This window comes from Sciurus vulgaris, assembly GCF_902686455.1.
Source record: "Sciurus vulgaris genome assembly, chromosome: 1".
Classification (NCBI taxonomy): domain Eukaryota; kingdom Metazoa; phylum Chordata; class Mammalia; order Rodentia; family Sciuridae; genus Sciurus; species Sciurus vulgaris.
In genome coordinates, this window is record NC_136461.1 from 99954151 (window position 1) to 99970013 (window position 15863).

Genomic DNA, 15863 nt, shown 5'->3' on the forward strand with positions numbered 1-15863 from the left:
TTGGAAGTAAGTTAGATCATTGGAGGTGTTGCCATGAAGGAGATATTGGGATCCTGGCCCTTCCTTTCCTCTCTTTTCCTTTCTGGCTGTGATCAGGTACATGTGTTCCACCACCATAGAGCTACCACTATGATGTATGGCTTTTCCATAGTTCCAAAAGCAACAGAGTAAACTAATCATGGTCTCAAACCTGTGGAACTATGAGCCAAAATAGCCTTACCCTCTTTTTAAGTTAATTCTCTCAGGTATTTTTTCACAGCAATAAAAAGCTGACTAACACTGAAAATTGATACTAAAAGTGGTGTAGTTGCTGTGACTGTAACTAGTAATTTAGTTCAGAAGTCTTTCAAATTGATTTTCAGGAGGAATTTGGAAAAGTTTGGAGAAACAAGCAGAGAAAACTTAGAATGATATAATGGATCTAAATGGGTTGTTCTGGTGAAGTTTCAGGAGAATAGAATGCTGATAGAAATCCACACAGTAAAGGTTATGCTCATGAGGTCTCAGATGGAATTAAGGTCTTTATTGGAAATTGAACTAAAAGTCATCTATGTTACATTATTGCAAAAAAATTATGTTTTCTTTTGTCTTTGTCCTGAGACTTTGTGAAAGGATCACTTTAAATATGATATACTAGTTAATCTGGCAGAGAAAATTTTAGAGAATTCTACCATGTTCAGCTGTCCAGGAACTACACGATGCAGATTCATACCATTCGTGTAATCATACATGTACATAGGGTAATGATGTCTGTCTCATTCCATCATTTTTCATACCCCCTCTCCCTCTCATTTCCTTCTACATAATCTAAAGTTCCTCCATTCTTCTCTCACCACCCCCCCACCACCATTATATATCATCATCCACTTATCAGGGACAACATTCAGCCTTTGGATTTTTGGGGATTGTCTTATTTCACTTAGCATGATATTATCCAATTCCATCCATTTATTTGCAAATGCCATAATATTCTTCTTCTTTATGACTGAATAATATTCCATTGTGTATATATACCACATTTTTTTATCCATTCATCTGTTGAAGGGCATATAGGTTGGTTCCACAATCTTGCTATTGTGAATTGAGCTGCTTTTCCACATGCACTTCAGATATAGCACTTATCTCCAAAATTTATAAAGAACTTACAAAACTTTACACCAAAAATACAAAGAACCCAGTCAATAAATGGACCACAGAACTGGACAGACATTTTACAGCAGAAGACATACAGGTGATTAATAAATATATCAAAGAGTGTTCAACATCTTTAGTAATTAGAGAAATGCAAATTAAAATAACTCTAAGATTTCATCTTACTCTGATTAGAATGGCTATTATCAAGAACACAAACAATAATAGATGTTGGTGTGGATGTGGGGAAAAAGGTACACTCATACATTGCTGGTGGAGTTGCAAATTGGTAAAGCCACTCTGGAAAGCAGTGCGGAGATTCCTCAGAAAACTTGGAATGGACCCCCACTTTTGACCCAGTTATCCTACTCCTCAGTTTATACCCAAAGGACTTAAAATCAGCATACTACAGTAACACAGCCACATCAATGTTTATAAAAAGTTATTTTATTAAAAGAAAAATTTAAAAATCTTATACCTAGTACAGCATTGCTATAGAGTTTACATGTAACATTTTACATGGTAGTTTAAGTCTGTCAGTTTCTTAATTGTGGACATATTAACAACTGGTTCTGGGCTTTTGCTAGAACATGCCAGTGCCACTCACTTAGCCCTGGCATGTATGAAGACACATCAGTGTTGGCTCTACTGTCACTTGGAAGTTCAGGTGAGCATAAATTTTTGTCAGTTAGCTCTAGTACCTGGAGTTTGTTTTCTTTCTCTTAATTATTTTAATTTTTATGTATTTTTTAGTTAAAAGTTTAAGATGGTAATATACAGTCTTTGTTTGTATAAATATGCCAAAATAGACTCTACCGTCATGCATAACTAAAAAGAACAAATAAAAAGTAAAAAAGTAAAAGTACATTAAAAAATAAATAAATAAGAGTTTAAGGAGGAAAGTACCAGTGTCTCACTTTGAACTATAATGGTTTGTATAGTCAACATTTGAAGTACATTCTATTTTGTTGTGCTCTTGTTTCAATGTGTACTCAAGTAGATTTTCTGAAATATAGAAATAAAAGTTTAAGAAAAACATCTAAGATAAATCAAAAGAAGGAAGGGTCGTGTTTTCATCAGCTTTTTCACAGATGTGACCAAAAAAATCTTGACAAGAACAATTTTAGAGGAGGAAACGTTTATTTGGTGCTCACAATTTCTAAAGTATCAGCCCTTAGAAGGTCAACACCATTGCTGTGGACCCAGGGTGAGGCAGAGATCATGGTGGGAGAGTGTGGAGGAGAAAAGCAGCTCAGGACGTGGCAATTAGGAAGCAAAGAGCTCAGTGCACCAGGGACAAAATGTAAACTCCAAAGGCATTTCCCCAGTGACCCACTTCCTCCAGTCACTCCCTACCTGCCTACAGGTACTGCCCTGTTAATCCATGTCTGTGGATTAAAAAGTGATTGTTAACCCAATCATTTTACCTCTGAAAATTCTTTTCTAACCATGAGCTTTTGGATGACACCTCACATCTAAACCATAGAGGTCATTTTGGCTCATGATTTCAGATCATAGTCACTCGGCCTTGTTGCTTTGGACCTGTGGCACCACAGTACATTATGGCGAGAATATGTGGAGGAGGCCTGTTCATCTAATGCATCGGGAAGAAAAAGAAAATGGTAATAATCCAGAGATATCCTTATAAAGGGAATTTCCTCAATTCCCTAACGACCTAACTTCCTTCCACTAGGCCCCATCTACTAAAAGTTCCCCCAGTGTCACTGCCTAGGGACAAAGCCCTAACATATGTCCTTTTGGATCCAAACTATGGCACTTAACAGCTCTGTTCTGTGATCATATATCTCCCTCTGGCTGTGCACAGTGACCTTTATTTTTCTATGTTCATGCCATTAAATGTGAATGACTGTCTCCAATATCTGGCTTCCAAAAGGGTAGAAGAATAAAATGAAGGGGGATAAGTAGACACCAGAATATCATATTTTCTGAAAGTCACTTCAACCAGCCAGAGAGAAAGAGCTTACAACAATGTGGAGAGGTAAAATAACAGTGATCATTCCTGTTTTTTGTCTGCATCTCTGATCAGAAGCAGCTCTCAGCACATAAATCATTGATACTTGGACAACAGCACTCTTTTTTGCTCACCCTGGATCTCCAGAAGCTTGTGCATTGTTGTCTGCCTCACAGTTGAAGAGTTGGGGGATGGGAATCTGCTTTTTTACCAAGACTTTAACCAAATTTAACCACAATTTATCATGCAAGCTTTCACATAGAAGTTACAGTAAAACAGAATTCTAAAATAATTACATCAGTCAGATTCTACCAATGCAATTTCTATCTGGGCAAGGAGAAAAATTCTGTTGCTTCCTAATCTTCCATCTTCCCAGAAATCTCCTCTCCAGTTGATTTTTGTATATGGATCTTGTATACTGTAACTCATCATGTATTAGTTCTAATAGTTTTTGGTGAATTTATTAGGATTTTCTATATATAAGATCATGTTCTCTATGAATAGAAATCATTTTCCTTCATCCTTTCTTATCTAGGTGACTTTTATTTCCATTTCTTCCCTAATTTCCTGACTAGTATCTTCTTCAGTATATGGTGAATGTTTCGTTTGGTTTGTTTGTAGACTGCCTTTCTCCAGATCTTAGGGAGAGAGCATGCAGTCTCTGATCATTAAATATGGTGTTAGCTGTTTTGATAGTTTTCATTTGTTTTATAGATGCCTTTTATCAGGTGGGAGAATTTTCTTCTATTTAAGCCATTTTTATGGAAGAGTATTGGATTTTGTCAAATGCTTTTTCTGCATCTTTTGAGCTAGATGAAAATGTAATCTTCGCTTCTTAGTCTACTAATTGATGTGTTAGATTAACTTATTGTTGATGTTTGTGTCCATTAACTTTTCATCAGTGAGAAAAATTCACAACAATAAAAATTTAGAGGAGGAAATATTTATTTTGGCTCACAGATGCAGCGGTTCACCCATAGTTAGATGACTTCCTTGCTATAAATGAGGTGAAGCAGCAAAGCATGGAAGAAGGTATATTCGTCAGCTTTTTCACTGCTATGACTAAAAGATCTGACCAGAACAATTTTAGGGGAGAAAAAGTTTATTTGATGGCTCATAGTTTCAGAGATCTTAGTTCATAGGAGGCCAGCTCCATTCCTTGGGGCTTGAGGCGAGGCAGAATATCATCACGGAAGAGTGTGGCAGAGGGAAGCAGCTCACATGGTGAACAGGAAGGAGAGAGAGAGACAGAGAGAGAGAGAGAGAGAGAGAGAGCGAGAGAGAGAGAGAGCGAGAGAGAGAGAGAGAGAGCACTCTCCAGATACAAAATATATACCCCGTAGCCACATCCCAATGAACCATTTCCTCCAGTCATACCCCATCTGCCTTCAGTTACTACTCAGTTAATCCCATCAGGGATTAATTCACTGATTAAATTAAGGGGTAATCCAATATTTCTCCTCCAAATCTTGCACTGTCTCACACGGGAGCTTTTGGGGGACACTACGTCTAAACCATAACAAAGGGCCTAGTGAAGGAAAGATGCAATTCATTGCAGTCAGTAAGCAAAGATGAGAGAGACAGAGAGAGAGAGAGAGAGAGAGAGAGAGAGAGAGAGAGAGAGAGAGAGAGAGAGAGAGAGAGAGAGAGAGAGAGAGAGAAAGGGTCACAGTCTTCAAGGGTATATATAATCCAAGACCATGTCCACAGTAAGCTTCTTCCTCCATCCATGCTCACTTCCTACAGTAGTCCATTTAAATTATTAATCTTTAAAATAGATTAATCCACTGTTGATGTTATAGCCTTAACAATTTCCTAAAATCCCCACTTCCAAACCTTGCTGAATTTGGGATTATGCTTTAAACACATGAGATTCTGGGGGAAAATTTATAGACCCAAACCATGGCATTCTGCCCCTGGCCCCTAAAACTCGTACCTACTTCAAAATGCAAAATATCTTCAGTTCATTTCCAAGAATTCCCATAGTCTTAACAGTTCTAGCATAATTCAAAAGCCCAATTCCAAAGCCTCCTCTGAGATACAGGGCAATCCTTATCTATGAGCCTCTGTAAAAATCAAAAGCAAGTTACCGACATCCAATATACATCCAGTATACAACAGCCCAGGGTAAACAATCCTATTAGAAAAGGGAAGAATGGGAAATAGAAAGAAGGATTGAGACAAAAGCAGTGAGGCAAATACTAAGTCCTGTGTCCCCATGTTTGGCATCTGGAGCACATGGTACTGAAACATGGACCACAAAGTGCTTGGCAGTCCTGACCATATGGCCTTGCCCGTTGCGCCTTACATGGACTTTCTCTTGGGTGGCTACTTTGCTTTCTGCCTGTAGTTCTCCTCTACAGATGTTCCACATTCCTAGCATACCTTAATCCCTGAGGTCTCCGCTGCAGCTTCACTCTCACAGCTTCATAAATTACCCTTTCAGAAGCTGCCCACAAAAATTTGAACCCTTCTATACTTTGTCAGGTCTTCCAGGTCTTATTTTGAAATCTCAGTGGAATCTGTGGCCCCATAACTCCAACATCTTGCATTCCTGAGAATCATCATCATGTGGACAAAACCAAGATCTGATACCAGCTGGAGCAGTATCCAGGTACCCTTGGGCTATGGCTATAATAGGTTCTGAGTTACTGAATGGCTGAGTGTGGTGAAATGAATCCTGCTGAAACAACTTTCTGGGAACGCTTATGCAATTAGAATGCCCCTGTGACCTCTTCTCAAACATATTTTCACTTTTACATACTTGAGCCTGCCATGCATGTGCTCTTGATGATTCCTGAGATGCCCTCAAGGCATTTTTCCTATTGTCTCTGCTAAAATTAATTCGCTTCTCTTCAGTGGCTATAATCGCTTCAGAAAGCACATCTTCCTGGCTCCAATTTTACATGTGCTTCATCTCTAGTCAAATTACAGGTTTTTCAGATATTTACTCTTTGCGTTTCATCCCAATTCTCACAGTGAACCTGGCTAAAAGTCATGAGGAATAATAATGCCACTGCCTCAATGCTATGCTGCCTTAAAAATTTCTCCACCAGATTAATTAGTCCATCCTCTTAAATTCAGCCTCACATAAAATCTCATGGTATAAACAAAATGTGAACAAGTTTTTTGTCAGAATGGAACATGAATGGCCTCCAGTCCAATTCTTAATAGAATTCTCATGAGTACAGACTTTACTGTCCACTTTTGTATCAGGACTCTGGTCTCCTGGGTTCACAGCAGAATTGCTCTTTATATTCTCTTTATGACATTATAAGAATTCTTTAGTCTCCATCTCCAAACATTTATAAACTTCTCCCACAAAGCAGTTCCAAAGAATTCTGAACTACATTGTCAGGTTAGTCACAACAATTCTACTTCTTGGTACTAATTTCTCTGTTGATCATATTTTCATTCTGTGATCAAAATACTTGACCAGAATAATTTAGAGAAAGAATATTTTATTTTGGCTCAGGCTCAAGTTTTCAGAGGTTTCAGTCTATAGTCAGCCATATCCATTGCTCTGGGTCTGAGGTGAAGCCAAACATCATGGCAGAAGGCATGATGGAGGAAAGGTGCTCAGCTCATGGCAGCCAGGAAGTTGAGGAGTGGTCCAAGGACAAATGTAGTTCAAGGTCATGACCCATGTGAGTTACTTCCTCTAGTCATGTCCACCTGCATAGTAACTACTCATAATACATTGAAGTTATTAATCCATCAAATGGATTAATCAATTGATGGGATTGCCACTCTAATCACTGCCTAATAGCTCCACCGCTGAACCTTCTTGTATTGGGTATCATACTTTAAAAACATGAGTATTGACAAGCTGGGGGAAGGGGGATAACAGTGTAAACTAATCTATGTCCCCAGGATAAATACCTCTTTGTTATGGTATATAATTTCTTTCACATGTTACTGGATTACATTTGGTATTTTTCTTTTTGTATATTGATGCTTCCTTTCAGATTTATAAAAGATTTGGTGTATACATTTCTGGTTCCGTCTGGTTTGCTTTGGGTATGATAATTGACCCATTAATTCTCAATTTTCAATTCTGTGAAAATTTCAATGAATTTGACACAGGTAAAAGGTTGAAAATAATTGAAAATGTTGAAAATAACAATATAGAGCTTATATTTTTTATATATCTTTTATATATACTTTCATTTATATTCAAAAGCTCTAATCCTTCACCTATCACTTTTCTCAAAAACAGAATTCTAGAAAAACAATATTTATTTTAAAATTTAGTGTAAATGCCATATTTGATGCTAAATTTAAGTTTTAATAGGTGTTCACATCTGGGACAACGGTACTTAACAGGCTATTTGTGGCCTCATTAAATGAAGCCAGAATTATTCCCTCTATTCTATTTTTAGAAAGAGTTTGAGAAGAATTTCTGTTAACTCCTCTTTCAGTGATAGAATTCAATGGTGAAGCCATTTTACATGGGCTTTTCTTTGAAAATAGTATTAATCCATTATATTCTCTTATTGTAGATTTACCTAAATCATCTATTTCTTCTTGAGTAAATTTTGATAGCTTATATCTTTTAAGGTCTTTTGTTGAAATTATTTAATTTTTTGACATACTATTGTTCACATTATTCTTTCTGATTCTCTTTGTTTTTTAAAGTTAATAGTAATATCTCCTCTTTCATCTATGTTCTAATAAGTTGAGTTTCCTCTTTTTTCTTGATCAAAATTGCCAATTTTATTCTTTTTTTATACAAAGAAATAGCTTTTGAATTCATTGGTTTTCTCTGTTGCTTTCAATTATATATTCCACTAGTTACTCCTTAGTCTGACTTTTCTCATTATTTCTATTTGATTTAGGTTTATTTTGTTGCCCTCCAGTGTCTTAAGGTAGAATTTTAGTTATTGATTTAAATATTTCTCTTTTCTTACATACCATTAATAGCTGTAAATTTTATTTTAGCACAATTCAATCTTCATCATTTAAATTTTGAAATCATGTGTTGATTTTAATTAATCTCAAAGTATTTTTTATTTTCCTTTTCATTTGTAACTTATTGTGTTTAATTTTCACATTTTTGTGAGTTTCCCAAATTTTCCTTTAATATTTATTTCAAATTTTATTCCATTCTGATGAAAGAACATAGTTTGTATTACTTCAATTATTTTAAGTTTTTTGTTTGTTTTATTTCCCAGCACATGGTGTATCCTATAGAATGTTCCATGTGAACTTGAATAGTGTGTATATTCTTTTGTTGTTAAGAGTAGTATTCTTTAAATTCTGTTAATTATAATCAGTATTTAGTATTCTCCAAGTTTTTATTTCCTTGTTGATTTTCAGTATTGTTGTTTTATCCCCATTATTTTAAAATGGGGTATTGAAGTTTCTTACTGACATTTTTGAGTTGTCTATTTTTCCTTTCATTTTTCTCAGGTTTTACTTCAGGTGTATTAGCACTCTGTATTAAATGCCTGCATATATTTATAATTGCTATATCTTCCTGGGATATTTATCCTCATAATTATCCAATTTATCCTTTAGCTTCAGTAGCACCTTTTTTTAAAGTTTATTTTGTCTGATGTTATTATAGGCACTATAATAACTTTGTGATTTTCTGCTTTATGTCTTTTTGTAGCCTTCAACTTTCAACATATTTATATCTTTGATTGTAAAGTGTACATCTCATAGACAGTACATAGTTGGATCATTTCTATCTTTGCTCTTAATTAGATTTCTCAGCCAACCATATTTAATGATATTATTGATGTAGTTGCTTTTACAATTATAATTTTACTTTTGTTTTCTATTTGTCTCATGACTTTTTGTTTCTCTATTCTCCCATCACAGCTTTCTTTTGCACTAAGTGAATATTTTGTAAGGTAACATTATATCTTTAATGAGTTTTTCACTGTATTTATATTTAGTGTGTTCTCCAGAGTTTTTCACATACATCTTAGCTTATTAGAATCAGTTCCAGGACTGGGGTTGTACCTCAGAGGTGGAGCACTTGCCTAGCATGTGTGAGGCACTGGGTTTGATCCTCAGCACCGCATTAAAAACAAATAAATAAAATAAAGGTATTGTGGCCATCTACAAAGAAAAAAGAATTTTTTAGAAAAGGAAGTTTAAGACTGCACTTTGGTTGTTTTTTTTTTTTTTTTTTTTTTTTTTTTGGTGATGCTGGGGATTTGAACCCAGGGCTCTGTGCTTGTGAGGCAAGCACTCTACCAATTGAGTTATATCCCCTGATTCATTGGGTCATAGCCAGTGGTTTGCCTGGTTGGTCAGGGAACTGGAAAGAACATAACGGGAAAACTGGTGACAAAGGAAGGATAGGAGAAAGATTAACAGTAAAGATTTTGGGCACTGTACCAGGGGTCCTTCCTCAATGGGGTCTGGCCTCCCCTTTTTTCAAAGGATTCTGGATTTATAAATTGACTCAAATCTGGGAAGTGGTTGGAGCTCCATGATTCTCTGCTGTTATGATCTAGGGAAGATTTTTGTACATTGATTTGGAATTTTTCTGCTTACATAAGTCAAGTAAGAATTTGATGAGTTTCCCATCTATTTGGCTTCCAGAAACACCATGATTAATTAGCTAACCCCAGAGATCTACATGAGTCGGAACATTTTTTCCATTTCTTTCCCGTTGCTGTCTACTACAGTAACTATGACCACCCTGTCTTTGGCAATTGAGGGCTGCCACTTGGACCCTCCCCAGGATCCAATTATTCCCATCATATTTAAGTCTCCCAATTAATTAACCACAGCTCCCACAGTAAGGTCTGGCATACAAAGAAGAGCAATGACAGAGGTCTTCATGGATGCTGGTGCTCCCCTCACAAATTTGTTTCTTATAGTTTTGGTGAAGGGCACATCTTCTGGACCCTCCTGTCATATATGAAAGAGAAGGTCATATATGACAGATCCATGCCATCATCCCAATCTCTCTGAGCCTCTGAATTCTTTCATCAGCAGTAAACCGAGGGATGTCAGGCATTTCCAGCTCATTCATAGTAGGCCATGGTTGGATCCCCTCTCTATCCAACCATCTAAACAAATTATTAGCACATTTTTTAACACTTTGAGTTATTACATTAAGTCTAGAATCTCTTCTTAATGGGTCCATATCAATAAATTCATTCTGATTTAATTTTATGTTTCTTCTAACATTATCCCACACCCTTAAAATCCATTCCCACACATGTTCCCCAGCCCTTTGTTTGTATGAAATTGAAAAGAATTTCTATCAGAATGTAGTATAACTCCTCATGGGTCACACTCTGTACCTCACCTCTGGGGCCCGCTTAGACTTGGATATAGTTATAGTCCTGGAGGAAAAAGTGGGTGGTGAATGTGGGTCCTGAGGAGTCTCAATATTTTTATGCTGAGCAACTGAATCATGAAAGGTTGTTACTATTTCCACAGGCAAAGCAAGATTAGTTCCCTCCAGGAGAGATGGAGAAGCCAATGCCACAGAAGGGTGGAGGTGGTGATGCCTCAGTCATGGCTAAGGGTGGGGGCTCAACAACTTGTGGAAAAATAAACTCATCAGAATGTGGGCGGTCGAAGTCCACAGCCCCCTTCAGATTCCCACCATGTTGTCATCGCCACCCCAATTTACAGGATCCCATTCTTTTCCAAGAAGCACCCTTACTTTAACAGAAACACCTTTTGAGACTGAGAGTTAAACTTATGCTTTAATTCAGCCAATTGCATGATGAGGGTTTGTGTTTGGTTTTCAGCAACCTCAGCCTTATGATTACCAGAGAGAAGATTCTCCCTCAGAGCACACCAAGCAGCTTTCAGATTAGTTATGGGTGTCTGCAGCTGAGAAACTGAATTTCTGAGTTCATCCTTCTTCTTTGTTACTTTGTCCAGTTAAGCCAGAAACAACCACCCAAAATCATCACATTTCTTAGTTTTCCAGAACTGTTCAAAGCTATCATGTATAGAGTCACTAAACTCCTTGCTTTTTACAAGTGGAATATTGGGACCATCAAATGCATTTACTCTATGCATCTCTTTATTTTAATAGTTCACACCATGTATTATCAGTGCTCTCGATACTACCAGTAGGAAAGACTTTTGGCCTAACCACTTGAGAGAGTCAACTCCAGAAACCCCAAAACCAACTAAGGAAATTCATCCTTACAATTCTCTTTCTCTTGAAGCACTCCTGGTACAATTTCTGCATTAATCAGGATTCTCTAGAGGAACAGAATCAACAGGAAGTATGATTTAGTGAGTGGCCATCTTCCTCCTGCCCCTGACAGAGTCTCCATTTGGGGTCATAGGGACACTAAGCCTACTGCCTGGACATTTGCTGACCATGCTCTTATGGGTGGTCATTTCTGCTGCCACCACAGCAACCCCCTGTCTCAGGAATGCAGCCTTTCTGAGACCAAGGGTATTGCAGGCAACAAGAATCTTTCACACAGAGCAGCCACATCTTGCCTCTCTACTACCTCTTCCTGAATATAGAGGAAAAGTTCATCTTGGGATGATCCCTGAGGAATTCTTCCAATTTCGTTGTCCTAAAACTGGTGGAACTGGGCTTATCTTGTATTTTCTATCTAAAGAAATGTATGATTACCCCAAAGAACTTCTCTACCATATCAATAGTAGAGTTACTTGTCTATGTAATTAAAAAATATGATGCCCTTATTGGAGAATTTATTGATAATCTCAATGAGCAAAAATTGTCCAACTAAAAGAGGTGAAACAGGCTTCCATCAAACAAATCCAGAATTTAATTGAGTTGGAGAAGTCACAGCAGGTGCTGGTTCAGAAGCACCACTCTCTTTTTGATGTCCAGAGGAATAATATTGCTATGACCTTGGAGGTTACTTACTGGAAATGGCTACATAAAGTATACATGGAGGTAAAGAAATCACCTGAATTATCATATCTCTGTGCAGAATATGATGCATCAAAAGGAACAAGAGTACATGATAAACTGAGTGGAGAAGCACATGGTACAAAGAATCTCAGCATAGCAGGAAAAGGAGAGGATTGCCAAGTGCACTGCAGATCTCCAGCTGCTTGCAAAAAAGGCTCAAGCTCAGCCAGTTATGTAAATGTATCTGTCCCAGTTGAAACAGCTAAACACAGTTGACTGAATAAATGGAAACTAGTCTATGTGACAAAATCTTTCTGTATTGCTATCTACTGAAATTATAGTTTACCATTTCTAAAAAAAGAAAAGTTGAAGTTTCTTTTAGTGAGAAAGCTAAATCTGTAGGCCAGTCAGATATTTCTCATCATTACTCTGAATTTTGAGTTGTTCTTTGACCACTTTTGAAAGAGCAGTTTGCTTTTATTAAAACATAGTGCCTGGTGAAAGATTACCAAGTTACAATTTAAATTTATAATTAATTCTATCAGCTTTCGATAAAGTAATGATTAAAACAAAACATAAAGGGGGATTTATTAGATTGTCTCACACAACCAGGAGTGGAATAGACTACAATGGCTATCTGCAGTCTGGAGAGCTAGAGGAACTAGTAACCGTGCGGTTCAAGATGCTGAAGTCTCAGAACAAAAGCGATAAGTGATGCTATCCAAGTCAAAGACCAAAAGTTTCTGGATACTCCCTGGAGAATCACTGGCAGAGTCTGCTTTGGAAAAGTGAAGGAGAATCTGATATCTTCAGGTGATCAAAAACTCATTCAAGAAGAATTAAGCTCGCATTTTCTCCTGCTTCTTTGTTCTTCCAACTTTTATTCCATCTAAGCCACCATTCTATTGAACAGTGCTGCCCACACTTAGGAAAGGTCTCCACTTCAGTTTGTTATCCCACTTGCCAGTCATTCCTAGACACACCCTCATTGACACACCCAGAAGCCTCTTAATCTTCTACATCTCTCAATTCAATCAAGCTGACAATTTAAATTAACCATTACAGATGATAGTGTTACTCTCAGTGTTCTCTTCCAGTCTCCATGGCCATAAATACCTGCTAAACTCCACTAATTTTTGATCAGTTGTTCAATTGTTTTAATGATGCCCCAAAGTATATATTGCTCTGCAAACTAATCCAATAAAATCATGGTCCTTAGAAAGAATATTTTCTGTGGTCAATGCATGGTATTTTTCAGAGTATAGGAAGGCTTCTGCCATCCATCTTGTTATCTGTTTCCCTTTGAAAACTAGTAACTCTCTACAATTTACTTTGTCTTTAATATATGCCAATTTTCTTTAACTCTCAACTTGAAAGTGCTCTAGGCTTGAATTTCTCGTCTCTTTTGCAAATAAAACTAGTATATTTGAGACAAGTTTGGAAATTATCTGTTATGCCTGTTTCTCCCCCCCCATGAAAATCTCTAAGACAGGGCTCTCTAAATGCAGGTAAAAACAATGGCAGCATTCTTATTGCATCATAACCTTCCATAGGAATTAAATTCCAAGATGGTGGGGGCATTAGGCTGAGATAACCTTGACTTGTCTCTTCTGATGTGAAACCACTTCATGAGTTTAGGAAAGGATATTCAGAGTACTATATTTTTTTTAATGAAACACTCAATACAGGGATTCTTTTCCATAAATCAGGGATAGGAGGCAGGAGGGAGGATTATCTTCTCAACTCCACTCATTCAGGATTTAGTCTTGGCAACAGGTAACTAGGATCAGAATAAGAAATGCTGACTTCTTTGTCCTCTCAGAAGAAAGTCTTCTAACTGGTAGCCAGGGAGAAAAATATCGCTGTGTCCTTGGATATATCAATATGGAGTGGATTATCCACCTGCTTAGCTGGAATACAAAATGGTTAGCATCTGACCATCAATCAGTAAAAATCCAGGTGTGAAGAAGCTGTGTAGCAAGGGCATAATATAAGGCCAACTTATATGAAGATATGATATAACTCAGTTGTAGCACTTACAACTCTGCAAGCTGGGCAAACCCAAAGACACTGACCCTTCTCAAAGAGGTACTCAAAGTCAGGAGATAGGGCATGACTCTCCAGTGGACTGCATTGGATATAATGTCACTATTATCACTAAAGTACCTGAACTCCCTTTCCATGTCAGATAGTTGATTCCAAGTGGCCCCCATTTTCCAAAGGTTGAGGAACTGGAGGTGCCATTATCAATGGCTTCATGTCTATGGGCAAGGGGCTGGTCATGGAGGAAGTTACAACTTCCTAGAAGGTAGAAAGAACCTGTTGGCTCAGGGTAACTTGTTACTGGAGGTGCCATTTCCACTTAAGCTAGGCTCTGTTAAGTTGTTGTTTGGGGGAAATCTCTCACCCATGGTAGGGTAGGACTCTGGGTATAGAGTTTCAACTGTGGTGGTCACTGTATATTTCAGACTCTATAAGAGTTCAGGGAGCAAATATTTGGTGCATGCCAGGCAGTTGACAGTAGCCTCCAGGTCCAAAAGGCCACAAGGAGTCATTTTTTATCATGTTTATTCTCAATGCAATAGAATACTTAGCCAGTGATTGTCAATGACTCAAAGTTAAAATCAGTTTTCTAGAGAACCAGCTGCCTGGTTTTATGTAGTCTTCTGAGTTAATTTCAATGCCTATTGCTGGTGCTCCCCCCCCCACTGGAAATAGGTGAACTTGGTAAATAGGAAGTAAACCTAAAAGGTATGAGATATATTGTGGCCTCAACATATAGAGCTTTAACAGGCATTGAGCATGACAAAGTCCCTTGGATTGGTGGAGTTATACAAGCTGATGTTCAACTGTAAGTATTTTGCAACTGTTGGAAGAGTAGATTATACCCAGGAATTTAACTGAGATTGACAGACCTTTGATTTTGAATAGAACTGCTTGTTGTCCATGCCTATTCTTAAAAACAGTGTAAAAGTGCATTCAAATTCTCTTTGACTGCTTTAATAAAGAACTCCCACTTCAAGATATTATCTATGTAATTAATGCCCCAAACAAGAAGACTTATTGAAAACTGTCCAGGTTCTAGAAATACAAATTATAGGTAATGGCTGGACTTTTAAATAACTCATGATCTTGGTCCTGCTATCAGAATAGGGACCCAGGAGAGACATGTTGACCTGAGTAACCATGGAAGGATTTCTGGCATCCCAGGCTGTGGACCTGAAGCAGCATTGAGAATTAGCTTCAGGCCCTCTCAGCAGTGGTCGAGGGAGAGTCCTGCTGGAAGCACAAGGTCCCTTAGGAAGATGTTTGCCAGAGCAGGCAATTCTTTCAACCACATCCCCACAGTGGTTCCTGAAATGGCTCTAAATCTCAATCTTAGCCCCTCTAAGAAGTGGTCTGAGATTAGTCCAGACATACAGGGACACAATGGGAAATAAGCTTACTTGAGTCTTCTAGGCAGACATGTTGATCTGGGTTCTGGATGTGGATCCTGAAGACATAGACCAGAACAGTAGTACTCACTACTGGATATTAATCTCCAACAGAGGATTAATATCCAGTAGTGATCCAGCAGGAGTCTTCCTGGGAACTTGAGAAAGTCATATGCGTCCATACACATAGTAGCAGGTTCACTGACTACAGATACTTAAATGGATTCTCATCCAAGTACATCACTTTTTAAAAAGTGTTTTTATTAGTGCATTGTAGTTATACATAACAATGGAGTTCATTTTGACAGGCTCCTGCATCCCCTCGTTTCCTCTTTCTCCCTCCTCCTGTCCCCCTTCCTCTACTCCACTTGTCCTTCTTCAATATATCTATCTTTAAGTTGGTGCCTTATAGGTATACATATAGGTGAATTCAATGTGTATATTCATATATGTGCATAGCAGAATTTGGTCAAATTCTTTTTGCAGTTCTTCCCTTTTCCCGTTC

At 37.6% G+C, this 15863-nt stretch overlaps 1 pseudogene across 1 annotated transcript; it reads left to right on the forward strand.

Annotated features, from left to right (window-relative positions):
• Nucleotides 1-11365: 11365 nt before the first annotated feature.
• LOC306646809 (ATP synthase F(0) complex subunit B1, mitochondrial-like) lies at nucleotides 11366-12162 on the forward strand (annotated as a pseudogene). The gene has a single exon. The product of its transcript is annotated as an ATP synthase F(0) complex subunit B1, mitochondrial-like (transcript).
• The last annotated feature ends 3701 nt before the right edge of the window (nucleotides 12163-15863 follow it).